Raw genomic sequence first — 14,325 nt, 5'->3', positions numbered from 1 at the left:
ATGAGGTAAGCCAAGGTGTCTGCTGCTCCAGTGTGCTGCTCACCCCTCTCTTCCATCTACTGTGGTCATTCTGCACAGTCAGCTGTTCCACGTATTCAGGCAAACCTCTGTTTATTCAGCATTTTGCCCATCCAATGTCAAACCCAACAGCAATGCCCCAAGCCCAGAGGTGGTGTTGGGGAATAGGAGGCAGGGCTAGAAAGCATCTAAAGATGGCTCCCCTGCTGGACTTGCCTATTATTACAGCCTGATCTTGGCCGCCTCTGTGCGATTTTGGGTTTATGTGTTGCATCCCCTCCTTCACAGAAGTGTCCATGCCGAAAAGGTTCACTTCCTTTCATGGTACACCCCTTCCCTCCCTTCTCTTTCTACCTCTTCACATTTTCTTTTGTCATCCATCTTCTCCAGGCCAGGATCCAGCAGCAGAAGTGAAGAGAATTTCTTTGAAGATGCAGGTAGGTACAGGGCATGTCTGTCCTCAAATGACCTTTCTAGTCTTGACTCTGAGGTGACAATTGGAAAGCTCGGTTAAAACACAATATTTTGAAAGTTTCCATTCCTTGATGAGCAGAGTCGACTCTCACAGAGCCAAGTCCTTTGGGAGAGTTCTCCAGAGTTGCAGTGAAAATCCCTCCAGTCAGTGTGAAGAGTTGAGTGGCAGGAGCTGGAGTGGTGCCTTGGGGTCCTGGAAATGCTGTGCAGGAAAAGGAAACATTCCTCTCCATCCTGCACATGACTTTTATCTCCTGGCAGCCTATCTCGTGTCAAAATGAGACTCAAAAAGGAAGGCATTTAGCAGGAACTGAGAAATTTTCCTACTCCTTTCACCTGCCCTTGAAGGAGAAAAGCTTTCCTTGGGGCTGTTTCTGAGCTGAATCCTCTGAGATGTGAAGGAGATTCATGGACATTGCCTGGTTTTGCACTGGGAGGACTAGGGAAACCTCCTATGATAGAAAGTCCTTTTGACTTTTCCAATGAAGGAGAAGGAGACTTCCAAATGGATGCAGCCAAGGCAGGGTGTGAGTTTGTCATCCTCTGACAGCACAGTCCCAAAGCCACCTCTGGCAGGTTCACAATGACAAATCTCTTTCCTGGCTGTCTCTGCCTGTGTCAATGTTGCAGGCTGAGGCTGGGGCAGGAGATGCCTTGTACCTTGTGCCTGTCCTTGCCTTGCCTGATCCCTGACAAGTGGAATTGTGCCAGACAAAATGCAGTTTCTGGTGCATCTGCTTCAGGCAATGCTTTCAAGTTGAAAGCCTCATTGACACTGTTGTTGTGCCTTTGGCATTTCTGAGGGGTTCCCTCCTGGGCTGGCCAGTCCTGCTGTGGGCACTGTCTGGCAGGCAGTGGGAGCTCTGCGGCCTCAGGAAGCTGCCGCTGGCTGTGGCACCTGTGGCACTTGGGAGCTGGCGCTGCGGGGGCAATTGTCAGCTTCAGCCTGGAGCTGTGCGCAGCTGGGGGAGGCTGGGAGCAAGCAAGGAGCTCCAGGATGCAGGCAGCAGGGAATCTCTGAGGCAGTGGCAGCGTGTGCCACACGGAGCCCTGGCTGGGAGATGGGGCTGCAGGCCGCGCCATGGCGGGTGCCGTGCCCGGGGCTGCAGTGCCCATGGCCGACCCTCTCCTTACAGTGACCCCGCAGATGGCCACTGGTGCCAAGTGCCGAGAGGAGCCGCTCCGTGGGCGTGGGCAGAAGGCTGGAGCATTTTCAGACCCACAGCAGTCCTTGCAGGAGGCACTCTCCATGCTGGACAGCGATGACTGGTAAGAAAGGCCCCGTTCCCTCTGTGTCCCTCTGAGCGTTAAGGCTGGTCAGAAGCTTTTGTGTCTTGCTCCTGCCTCGGAGCCCCCAGAGCCCAGAGGACCAAAGGGCACTGGTGAAAAGCCTGCAGAGCAGGGAGAGCATAAAGATTGGAGAGCAGCCTTTTCTTGGCCTTGCTCTGCAGCAGTGCTGCAGCTGCAGCAGGTCCGTGCTGTTTCCTGGCTTTGCCTGCTGCTCCATGGAGCTGCAAAGGAAATGCTGAGGGAAGAGAGAGAGCTGTGGGATGAGATGATTTGCTGGCTGAAGGCAGAAGCAGGATGGCAGCAGTTTTGAGTGTAGAGATTTGGGTGCCTTGGGCCCCTTGCCCAGTGGGACAGAGTAAGATTCCTCTCTGCTCCCACTGCTGTCAGCAATGGCAGAGACTCGTGCATGTGAGTCCCAGAAGCAGCTCCAGGGAGCTCCTCTTTTTGAGAAATGGTCTGAGCTGTGCTTTCAAGTCCCTCAGCCTGCCATTACTCCTGAAGGGCTCATGGCAGAAGAGAAGGAAAAAGAAATAAAATCATCTAGGTATCTTGCACTTTTGGAATTCAACTTTTCCTTCTCACTGCTTCATATGGGCCTGAGATGTTTTGTCAACACTCATAACGTGTCCCAAAATTCTACACAGACAGGAGGCCCAGAGGTGATAACCCTACAAATGTGAGGTGATATTGGTTGACTTTTTGATGTCTGGGTTAGCATCCTCTGACTGGTGGATGCTTCATTCTCACAGGGATAAAAATGCATCTCCTTTGCTTTGCCCTTTCTCTTTGGTGTTGTGTGAGATGCAGAGAGCTTCTGCAAGTCTGGGGGGTCCTGGTGACACTCAGGGTGCCTGTGGGATCAGTCACCAGCCCTGTGCTTCAGCCCTGATGCCTCACATACCCTCCTGAGGCTGAGGGCCTGCACAAAGCAAGTGCTGAGAGATGGAGTTGTTTGCAGCTTTTAAATAATATGTTGCTGTTTTAACTGTTTCAACAGTTCTTGCCCAGGGATGGAATCTTAATCTTCTGGGACGATATCCTGATGCTTTTTTGGGGAATGTGTGAGGTGGAGTGGAGTGAGCGACACACAGGCCTAGATTGTAGAGTGGGAACTCAGCTCCAGAGTGGCAGTGCAGACTCTCAGGGCTGAACTGCCTGCTGGGGCTGAAAAAGAAGGAAAATACTGTCTCAGGAACAGCCCAATGGGACTGTGTCTCAGGGACAGGTACAGGGAGGTGACAAGAAACAGCAGCATGGCCCAGCCTCAGAGCTTCTAGGACGCAGTGACGAAGGGACATAATAGCAGAGATTTTCAGAAAGGCCACACATGAACACTCTGAGAGCTCTCTCTTTGCCTCTTGCATTTGTGTATGCTTTTGAGAGCCACAGCATCCTGTGGCAATGGATTCCATGATTTCATTAAGTGCTCCTTGAAAAGTACCTCCCATGGTTTGACTGAGCTGCCAGCCTGGTCATTTCAGAGGGGGCTGCCTAGTTCTTGGGTCGAGAGAAAAATCAATCTTTTTGGTACTTGTCTTTCAGGGAACTGAAGAAGAAGGGACTCTTCAACATCCCACGGCTGGCTGAGTCCCATCCAGAAGTCCTGCTGTGTCGGCTTCATGAGATTTGCTTGGCAGCTACCAGTGAGGTGAGAACATTCTTCTGAATTGTCCCTCATACTTCATACATGGCTTGTAGAGTAGATATGTGCTTGTTCATCTCCATGTGTGCTCAGGGACAGCCTTCATTTCTGGTTTTAGACCTTCTAATGTCTGTCAGCTGTCTGTAGGATCTGTGTGTACGTGCAGCTGTATTTACTGCCAGGTTGGGTATCTGGCACTTGTCTTTGAGTGTGGTGCCATTATAATGCAAGGCAGAATGGGAGACACCAATGACATTCTATGCCAGAGTCCCAATCTCTGCCCAAGCTGTAATTGAACCCTGCAAATGAGTCTGTAGCTCTGAGTCTGTGTTTTCTGTTTCCTGTCTGAGTGCTTCAGCTACAGGTGTTGCTGTTTGGAACAGGAGCACCTGACTGTTTTATCTTTATGACTTGTGCCTTTATGGTTTGAAAGCATGCCTTACTTTATTTTGCTTCTTTGTTTTTCAAAACAAGGGGCCTAAAATCAAAGCAGTTGACATTGTAGAAGCGTTAAGTAGAAGACTTTAGTGAAAGATATTTTTTATGCCTGTAGTAAGCAGGAGTGAAGCCAGAAATTGGTTCCAGAGGAAGTGCCTTTCCGTGTTTGGGCTCTTCTGCTCTTCCTGTGCTTTTATGTTCCTCTGCAGACAGTGGGACATGCCGTGATTTTGTGGGAGTTTTGTCTAAGGAAACTGGTTTTCTTTTCAAGGTGATTCTTACGTTTCCCCTCATGACTTCCCCAGGTGACCAACCTCCGGTCCAAGGTGTCCTGCTCGGCAATCGTCACTCTGGGAGAGCTCTTTGCCATCTTGAAGAAAGACATGGACTCCGAGGCAGATGAGGTTGCTGCGGTCCTTCTCCCCATGGTGTGGAACTCGCCAGAGTTTATTCAGAAGGCAGCCTGTCAGAGCCTGGGGATGATGGTAGAGAATGTGACTCCTGCCCGAGCAATGACTGTTCTCATGGACAGGGGAGTCAAGTAGGTTCTTCTTCTTTTAGTGATGTTCTTCACCTTCCAGTGTGTGGGTGGGGGAAGGGATCCGAGAGAGAGAATGGGAATGGTGGGAGGGAAGGATCCTGTATCCTGCATCTTCTGTGGACTCAGTGACTTGATTCTCTGATCAACCTCATTTCTTTCCTCTTGTCACCTATTTCAGCCCCCCTGCAGCCCATTAGGTCACAGAGTCACAGAACTGTAGAATATGGGGAGTTGGATGGGTCCCATCAGGACCATCCAGTCCAGCTCCTGGCCTTGCACAGAACAACCCAAGGGTCACAGCGTGTGCCTGAGATTGTTGTCCACATGCTTCTTGAACTCTGTCAGGCTTGGTGCTGTGAGCACTGACCTGGGGAGCCTTTTGCAGGGCCCAAGCACCCTGTGGGTGAAAAGCTTTTTCCTGATATCCAAACTAAAGCTCCTCTGACTCAGCTTCCTGCTGCTTCCTGGAGTTCTCCAAGTCTGTCAGAGTCTCCTAGATGTGGGGAACAGTGGGGAAGTGAAAGTGCCTGCAAAGGCTCAGGATACAGCTATGTGCTTTTGTGAGAAGAGACCAATTGCAATTGCAGCTGTGAGCACTGTTGCATATTTCACAGCTCTAACCACAGAGTCCCTGGGGAACGCCACGTATCCTCATGATGCCATTAACCTGGGAAATAAGGAGGGTCCTTGCTGGGGTGTGGAGCACATGGGGGAGAATGTGCTGGGTGTGGCACAGCCTGCCCAGAAGGTGCAGCTGCTGCCAAAAGGAGTCTTGTATGAGTGTCTTGTATGAGTGTCCTGGCCTTAGAGCTCTGCTTTCTATTCAAAATGATGTTTCATGTTAGCCTTGAGATGATGATTCACTTTCCAGGCACCTTCACAGGCCGAGGGCCATGGGACAGCTGAAGCAAATGCTGCCCTAAGTGTTGGTGCTGGGCCTGGTAGCTCCCAAGAGATTCTCTCTAGATCAGAACAGCCTGGCTCAAATGCCTGCCACCCTTTCCTCAGCTTTGGAACAGGGTAAAACACTCAGATGTATCCCTTGCCAAGCTTTACAAAAGAAACAGGCTGCATTGCTGGACAATCCACAACATCATGCCCCACAGTGTGTTTGCCCTGCATTTGTTTCTTTCCAGAGGTCTGCAGATTTGGGGATGAATGGGTGGAAAGAGCCTCATCCTGCTGCAGCTCTGTGTAGTGGGTACCCTCTGAGGGGTCAGCATGAATTGTCCTTAATTTCTAAATAATTCATATGTGATCTACTACTTTAATCTTTCTCTGAGTAAATTTTGGGAAAGAAATGGAGTATCAGCTAGTGCAGGGAGACTGAACTCTTCTGTGCAGGCAGTCCTTCTGTACAATGCTAACTTAGTGTTTCTCTGAGGACAGAACCTTCTGCAGGTGTTGGAAGGTGCAGGGAGAGCCCAGGCTCCTTCCCCCAGCAAGGACAGGGAGCACGCTCTGGCCAAGGCCTGTGCTGCTGCTGCTGCTCCTTGTCCCTGTGGCCCAGGGTTTGCTCTCTCCTTCCCAGGAGCCGCTACGTCCAGGTGCGCAAGTGCGCGGCCCAACTCCTCCTGTCCTTGATGGAGAAAATGGGAGTCACCAAGCTCGCAGGCACCCCCAGGGCTGAGAGGCTCCCACAGGTGGCAGGGAGACTGGCTCAGGACTGTCACAAGGACACAAGGTAATGATCTTCATCTCACCTCCAAAACCAGGAAAACCCTTTTGTGTTAGGCTTTAAAGGTAAAACCATGAAAGAGTGGAAACTCAAGGAAATAATGAGCGACCTCACTGTGTGGCTAAGGGGCATAGAATCATGGAATATGCTGAGTTGGAAGGGACCCATGCAGGTCATCCAGTCCAGCTCCTGGCCATGTGCAGGACAGCCCAAGAGTCACTCCGTGTGCCTGAGAGCATTGTCCAAATGCTTCTTGAACTCTGTCAGGCTTGGTGCTGTGATCGCTGCTCTGGGCTGCCTGGGGAAATGACTGTACCGGGTATCCTGAGGCTGGCCAGCAAGAAGAAGCATTGCCAACTTCCTGTGACTTGAAGGAGTCTTCACTGAGCTCAAAAGAGCTCAGATTAGCCAGTCCAATAGTTTTGATTGGCCTTAGATGCACAAGAGAAAGCCAAAGTGTTGGCTAATGTTCATCACTGGAAGATCCCAAACATCTATTTCACATTAAGACTTCCCTAGAAATATTTCAGAGGTCTTTAGGCAACATATTCAGTCTTTCTAAACCTCTTCTGCAGATTTCTAGAATGCTGTTATGTGTGGCTCAGTGACCTCCAAATTTCTTCTTGAAGAAATCTTTGGTGACCTAGTGGCAAAATCACCCCAAACCACCAAAATCCCCTTACTTGGAGGATTAAATTCCCATTAATAGCTGCCAAGAACACCAGTGCACCTAGCTGACCCTGTGCATACACATAGTAGAGAAAAATCAAAAGCAATCATGAGGTGAGAATGGTAAATTCTTGTGCAAAGGCAGCAGGACACTGCTAACAGGCTCTGACAACAAAGCAGATGTGTTTTGCTGGTTGCCTGGGATCCTTTGATCCCAGAGAAGCACACCCCCAGTTTCAGAGAGAAATGGTATTTTTCTCTTGCCCCACATTCTCCTCCTGCCCCTTGTGTTCAGCTACAGCACTGTGCAGTGTCAAGTGAGGTAAATCTCCCTCTTTGCTGAGTAGGTAGTGCCTTCTCATGCAAGCATTGCACCTGATGAGTTTAAGGCATCAGCCTCTTCTGTGAACACTTTCTTCATTTTCTGTTGTTTCCTTCCTTCCTTCCTTAGGCATTATGGACAGGAGATGGTAAAGATGTTGCTGAATAATCAAAAATTTAAAAAGCTTTTGGAGCAATCCCTTTCCCCGCATGACCTGGAAGATATTCTGACCAGAATTAAGAAGAAGGTAAGTGCTTGACAGGAGAAATATCTCCTTTGTGCAAGTATTGCCACTGCTAATACGAGATCAAACATACCCAATGTGTCTTTATCCTATTCCACTTCTGCTGAATGATTTTGCTCCTGGGAATGAGCTGTTAATCCTCAGCCTGTTCATCTGCAGAGCACAGAGGAACTGCTATTATCAGGGGAAAAGTGGGGTTTTGAATACTTTGAATATTGGTCACAAAGAGCAAATGGAAAGAAGGGAAAATGGGTTTACACTCACGTGTACGCCTCCACCACACTCTCCCTACTCTGCCCCCAGTAAAGCAATTAAGTGAGAACAGTGCTTCTGAACATAACAGAGTCTTTGCAAAAGAGACTGGAATTAGCAGTGCCAAGAAAATTTCCAAATATACCAAAGATGTCCAAGTCAATCCTAGTTACTACAGTTGCTGTCTGTCTTTTGGGAATACTGCCCTGCTGTCAAGCCCTGTGGAGCTGGAAGAAGCTTGGTGAATTCAGCAGCATCCAGTGGAAAATCATGTGTTTGTTTGGGGGAGATTTTATCCTTTTCATCAACATTACAGAAGGGAGTGTGCCTTGGTGCACGAGCAGGGAGAGTAAGTGTTGAACCAAATCAACTTCCAACACATTGAGCCAACCTCCAAAGAGTCCAACTTTTTTCTCTAAGACCACTCATTCCCTGTCAGTTTGCATTATTCCCATTTATGCTCAAGACTAATGAATTTGGGATTTTAGACGGCTGCTCAGTGTGGTAGCACCCATAACCTGCCTTGGGCTATTGAAATCAAAGAGCTGGCATCACTGAACCTCTGGTCTGTTTATTTCTGTAAGTTAGGAAATGTTTCCCTAAGCCTTGGTAGCAGTGATCCTGGTTCTAACTTGTGTTTTAAAGAGGGCATTTCCTATTTTATATTCTAAAGATTCATGGGGTTTCTTTATGTCTTTGTAGGAGATGGAAAACCAGCAGGGTGAACGCCCCTCTGTCAAGGAGCCCATGAAGAAGAGGAATGATGGCTCAAAGGAGCCCCAGTCCCCATTGCCCTCTAGCAAACGGTACTGAGCACTTTTGTCAGATGTGACAAAGCACATGACAAGCTCTACATGCCTCTTCCTCAGGCAAATCTTTCTGCTGGAGATGACCAGTGCCAGAGATTGTTTCCCTTCCTTACAAATGCTCTAGGATAAAAAATGTCAACTTCTGCATTGTGTTGAACACAACTTCTCTGGAGGGCTTTCCACAGAAATTGGGTGACACAAAGACACCCATTGGTTGCAGCTCAGACAATCCAGTGCAGTGGCAAGGGCAGTGCTGTGGAGGCTGGGAGAGGGCCAAGTCTCTGCTGCCTGGCTTGAGACAAGGAAATTCAACCAGGGTTTTTTTCATCCAAGTGGAGTCCTTTGTAGATGGGTGTTTTAATGAGAAGTCCCAGTTTGGAAGCAGGATGCCATTCCCCAAACAAGCAGTTCCCATCCATGTGGTTTGGCCTGGCTGATTCCTGGTTTTCTTACCCTCAAACAGTACCAAGTTTGAGTAGTAAGGAGCAAGGCAATTCCTGAGCCATTTTGGTCAACAGGTGTCTCAATGTGGACTTTTTGTTTTGGTATTCCTGTCCTTCATATGGTTTGCTTGATGGAGAGCGTGTTTGGTTTATTTCCCCCTGTGCTGCAATCAGCATTTAAGACAGGAATTTGGTCCTTGCTGTCTCTTCATGCCAGTGGCAGAGCTACTTGTACCTGTTCTCCTCTTTTACCAGAGGGGATTTATTTAGCTCTGTCATGCTCAGTGGTGGCAGGAAGGTGACCACATGCCTCAGTAGCATGGCTAGCATCTTCCCATGCTCATGGAAGAGACAGGTTGATCCCAGAGGATTATTCCCAGAGGATTTGTTGAGCTGTGCATCTAGTCTCTAGGGAAGCAAATGAAATGTGAGTGTAGTTCTGGCATGTCTGGCTTCTGTTCTTATCTCTGTTCCTGATTTTCTGGATCCTTCAGATATGCCCCTGTTCATCTGTTCACATGCATCTGAACTACTTTTCCAGATTGTCATGCTGGGTGTAGAGACACTTCTTCAGAGTGATGACTTTCCTTATTATAAAACACACACCTGCCATATGAGGAGGCATTTAAACTTGGAAGTAGTGTCTCCCTTTCCCCACAAAGCAATGTGTGCCTTGGAAGGCATCTGAAGATAGATCAGATGCATCTCATCCTTGGTTTTCCTGAGTGAGCAGTGGTGAGAATTTCACTTGCAGATTGTCTGCCATAATGATTGTCACGAGGTCCACGTTGTTCCTCAGAGCTTCATGATTTTCTAGCTTGAAATCACATCATTAGGAAAGCTCCTCAGGATGTTTTGCTCACAATTAACTGAAGGCATTACCAGCAACAGGTCCTAATTTGGTTTGGTTTTCCAGGGTGAAGTCTGCCCCTGGTGGACGCCTCCTCCACCGTCCAAAAGCCCAGGTCACGTTACCTGCAACTGTGGAAGGAAGGGAGTCACTGCAGAAGCTTTACCATCTCCTGGAGGCCAAGGGGTTTCAGACAAGGATGGAAGGAGTGGCACTCCTCCTAGATCTGTGCAAAACCAGCCCCCAGCTGATCTCCAGTAACATTGTCCAAGTATGTAGGGTATCTTCATGGTTTCTTTCCTTTAGCTCCTTTCCCAAGCCTGGGGAAGTAAAGTTAATTCAGTGTGTCTTGGCACTACTGCATCCTGGCTGTTTGGGACAGGCTGGTCCCTCTTACCCAGACAGATGCAATTGAAGTCCGGGCTTCAGGACAAGTTCTTTCAGTCCAGCTGTATTTGTCTGGCAGGTGCCTATTGCTGATGTTCATCAGATGATGGCAGAAATTTTCTGCTGGTGTAATTGTTGCTGTCTCCTACTCCCAGTTGGGTTAAGTGAAGGGAATCCAGCCACTGAAAGCATGGCAATTATTCTCTAGACAAAAAATAGGTTTTCATGGGGAAGAGAAGTATCAGGCTGGGTTGGTTTAAACAAAATCTTTTAAAAAGGACACTTCTGTAAACTCCATTTTGTCTTGCACAGGCACAACTCTGGCTCTCATTTCTATCCTCATTCCTATTCCTCTTGGTAAAGTTGGTGCTCACCCTTTTTGGGGGGCCTTTTTTTCTCTTTGGAAAAAGAGGAAAACAGCTAAGGACTTATCCATCCTTTCTTCTCCCAGTAGCTGCTTTTTCCCTTTGTCCGGAAAATGGTGCCTGATACTGTGGCTGTCAAGGGACTGAACCTGCTCTAATGAGAGCTGTAGAGCACATTACATTTCCGAAATCTACCTCTTAGTTAAAGAATTGGTCAGAATAATGGAAGAGTTGACCAGAGCCCTGTCCTTCTCCAGAAGCAGGTTCTGAGACACTGAGACAGACAAAAGAAAAATTAGATCTCCTCCCACTACAATTTTGGCAAAATCATAACTGCCCTCAGTACTTGAGGCAACTGTATAGAAAAATGGGCATGGTAAATATATGCTTCCATACTTTGAAAGCAAAGGTAGCCTTTTGAATTAATAAATGAAATTGATTTGATGATTTATAGGTGGAGAGAAACACCATAGGAACTATTCTGGCCCCAGCCAAAACTCTCAAAAACAGATGAAAATATGTCAAGCAGCATCAGGTTGCACAACCATTCCAGTGAGTGGCCCACAGGAAAACAGTGAAATTGTGCAAGCAAGGGCTGACCTGACAGAAAGGATCACTTTCATCTTTTATATTGCTGAGTGCTCATTTCTACATCCCCTCTTCAGACAAGGTCATTTTAATCCAGCTTTCATGTTGTTTGTTCTCTTCACAGATTTTTGATCATTTTCTCCTGAGAATCAATGACACCCATAAGAAGGTGAAGCAGCAGGCACTGGAGGTGCTGGCAGAAATGATTGGAGTCCTGGAAGAGGCCCTGAACCCGGTGTTGGTCCGTTTGGTGGAGGGAATAACAAAGAACCTGAACTCAAAGGATCCCGGGGTTCATGCCGCAGCTGTGACCGCACTGGACCAATCTGTTGTTCATTTAGGTAAGGCTGAGCCTGGCATGGACTCCCCTCACCTGTGTCTCTGTCTGTCCCACACAAGAGAGCGCCGAGTGCCTTGGGAGCTGTTGTTGTCTGTGGAAGGCTCCAGCTGACACCCACCAGAAGCTGGGCAGGTGCAGTCCTTATGCACCATCCCCAACAGGCTGGAATGTGCAGCAGCATTTCCCAACAGTCCCAGGCTGCCTTGGCTCTGTGCCGCTGCTCTGAAGAGCAAGTCCTGGATTCCAGCTTTGCTACAATTCAGAGCCAAAGGAGTTTTGCAGTTTGCTTAGGCCCCATCTGAATTGCCAAGTGAACAGCTTTGCTGTTGGCATGAAGGGACACTGGCCCATCAGAGTTTCTGCAGATCAGCCACTGGAAGGCTCTGCATTAGAGGCATTAGCTGCCTATTTCCCACCTTCCTCATTTGTCTTCTTTTTCCAAGGGGGAACTGATGATTCACCAAGTTCATTTCTTTAGAACAAATGGATCTAAGTCCAGCTGTCAACGATGCCTTGTTCCACACGTCTTTTTGGATGGGGCAAGATGGCAATAGCAAATACCTGCCTGGGGAAGGGCTGCTGTAAATTCCTCTGCCGCACAGATTTATGTCAGCTCTGAAAATGCTGCACTGGGGGAATACGCCTGAAAAATGGAGTGTTGAAGAGTCAGGTGTTGAGGGGCAGTTTCCACTTTCTCCACCTCAGCTGCTCTGTGAAGTCACAAACTGCCTGACTCAGTGTCTTTCTGTGTCCCAAGTATGGGCTTCTTCCTTTTTGATCTGGGATGCAAAACCTTTCCACTGTTTTCATGTGACTGAACTCTTGAGGTCCCTGGTGTGAAATGTTTTAGCATAGCTCCTGGTCCAGCAGACAACTTTGAATTTACACATGTGAAAGGAGAGCTTTTCTTTTGGAATTTTAAACCCTGCCAAGTAGGCTGGAAGGAAAGAAGAAAAGGATTCAAAAATTAGCAGAAATTGACTTTATTGCATCAAATGGGGTTGCCCCTGCCCTTTCCCTCCCCACTGTCCTTTCTCCTGTGCCCTCAGAAGAGTGAGCAGAAGTGTGTGTTTCACTTGTAGATGAAGTGTCACTGATGAAAGAGCTCAGCCACCAATGGAGCAAACTGAGTGGTGATGCTCTTCTGGAAGTCACAGAGTGCATCACAGGTATGGCCTCCCCTTGTAAGCCAAGAGGTCTCTGAGGGAGTATTGTCAGGGAATGCCTGTGAGCAGAGAGCAGAGTAGCTCCTCCACATGAGGAGGTGCTGAGCTTGTCCCTCCTGCCCAATGGCCAAGGCAGGTGTATTTGGCAGCTTTCCCTGGCTGCTGCAGAGCTGTGCAGCATCTGAGATGGGGGCAGCGCTCGGCCTCGGGGCTCAGCTCTCACTGGGGCTCTTCTCAACTTCCACAGTGACCCATGTCTTTAATTGCATTTAAACTCAAATGAAGTCTCATTTTTAAATGGGTACCATAACCCTTTTCCTGCTTAGCAGAATTGGTTTGGGGTTACTTTCAGGAGCTCTTTCAATGTTGATGACTGCTGGTGGTTAAACAGCATAGAGAACATGAAATCTCTTCCAGCACAGAATAATAAATAGCTACCACATAACATTTTGTCTGATCAGAAAGTAAGACTGGTCTCCTGAGCATTTCAGGTTTTGATCTCTCAGCCAAATCTGCCATGCAAGGAGCCTGTTGGTAGTAAATTTTTGTCTGTGTTTGATATAGTTCAGTTCAGAAAATGAGCAGAGAGCAGATTCCAGAGACAATGTGAGACAACACTTGTGTTCTGGCTAAATTTCAGTCCCCTGTGTAGCCTTTTTCTCTCTCTATGCCCCTATTTCAGTGCACATTGTAAGAAAAAATGCCATTAGCATTGAGAGGGGAAATGGCATTAAAGTGTGGAGATGCTCAAATGCCAGGGCAATGGGGTCTGGGTAATTCTCTAAGACACCCTGAGGATTGAAAGAGCTCGTGGTTGGATGCCAGAAAAGCATTCTGCCAAAGACACCAGCTAGGCACTGATGTTTCTCATCCAGCTGTCAAGCAGCACCCATCTCTGCTGGGCTGGAGTTTTGAAGTGTGTTCTAATACTGCACTTTGCTGTGTGCCACTGAGGAAAGGGAAGAGCCAGATGAGACTTTTGGCCCTTGACATCAAAGTTACAAAAATGGAATCATCCCTTTTATTAGAAATCTCTCAATTGCCTCTCTAGGGTGCATTTCCAAAGCTTCCGTGTGGGTTTAGACAAGTTGTCAATGGAAATAGAAGGCAATTTGACATTTTATTCATTGTCCATGCAGAAACAATTGATGAAATAATTTAGTAACTGTACAAAGTCTCTGCCACAGCTACAAGGCTCTGGTTGGAGAAATTAGTCCGGAGGGTTTGGTGGATCTGTTTTAAGGATGATCAGCTGCATTGCCCATTTCTGGGTCATGGGGCTCTGTGTGCTATATCAATGATCTTGGCCAGAGCGGCTCCCAAGAAGCAAAAGCAGAGGTAGATCCTTGTTCGCATTGAGGCTGGTGGGTAAGGAGCTGTGTGTCTGTCCCGGCAGTGCTTGTGGAATGGGTTCATGCCAGGAGCCCTGAAGTGGTGCAGCGCTACGCCCTGCCCGTGCTCTGGTCCTGCCTGGAGAACAAGGCGCTGCCGGTGCAAAGCGCCAACGTCTGCCCTGTGGTCACCAATCTGGCCTGTGCCCTCTGCGAGGTGATGGGCACCCAGCTGATTACGTGTGCTGAGAGCAAGCCTCCACACGTGCAGGAAAACCTCTCCAGCCTTTTGGGCTGGTGAAGGTTTCACGTTCTCCAGAAAGCTGACCAAGTGCTGAGTTGGACACCTCCGGATGGCACTTTTCAGCTGTGCCAGAAATGACAAAATACTAAGGAAGGGTGTGCATCTGTTCCCGCTCTCTCCATTGCCCTTCCTAGTCATGGCATGGGGGGCCTGAATGAGCTCCAGACTGAGGGC

Source organism: Melospiza georgiana, chromosome 3 (assembly GCF_028018845.1).
Source record: "Melospiza georgiana isolate bMelGeo1 chromosome 3, bMelGeo1.pri, whole genome shotgun sequence".
Lineage (NCBI taxonomy): Eukaryota > Metazoa > Chordata > Aves > Passeriformes > Passerellidae > Melospiza > Melospiza georgiana.
The sequence above is the reverse complement of the archived record's forward strand: the minus strand, read 5'-3'. Positions refer to the sequence as shown.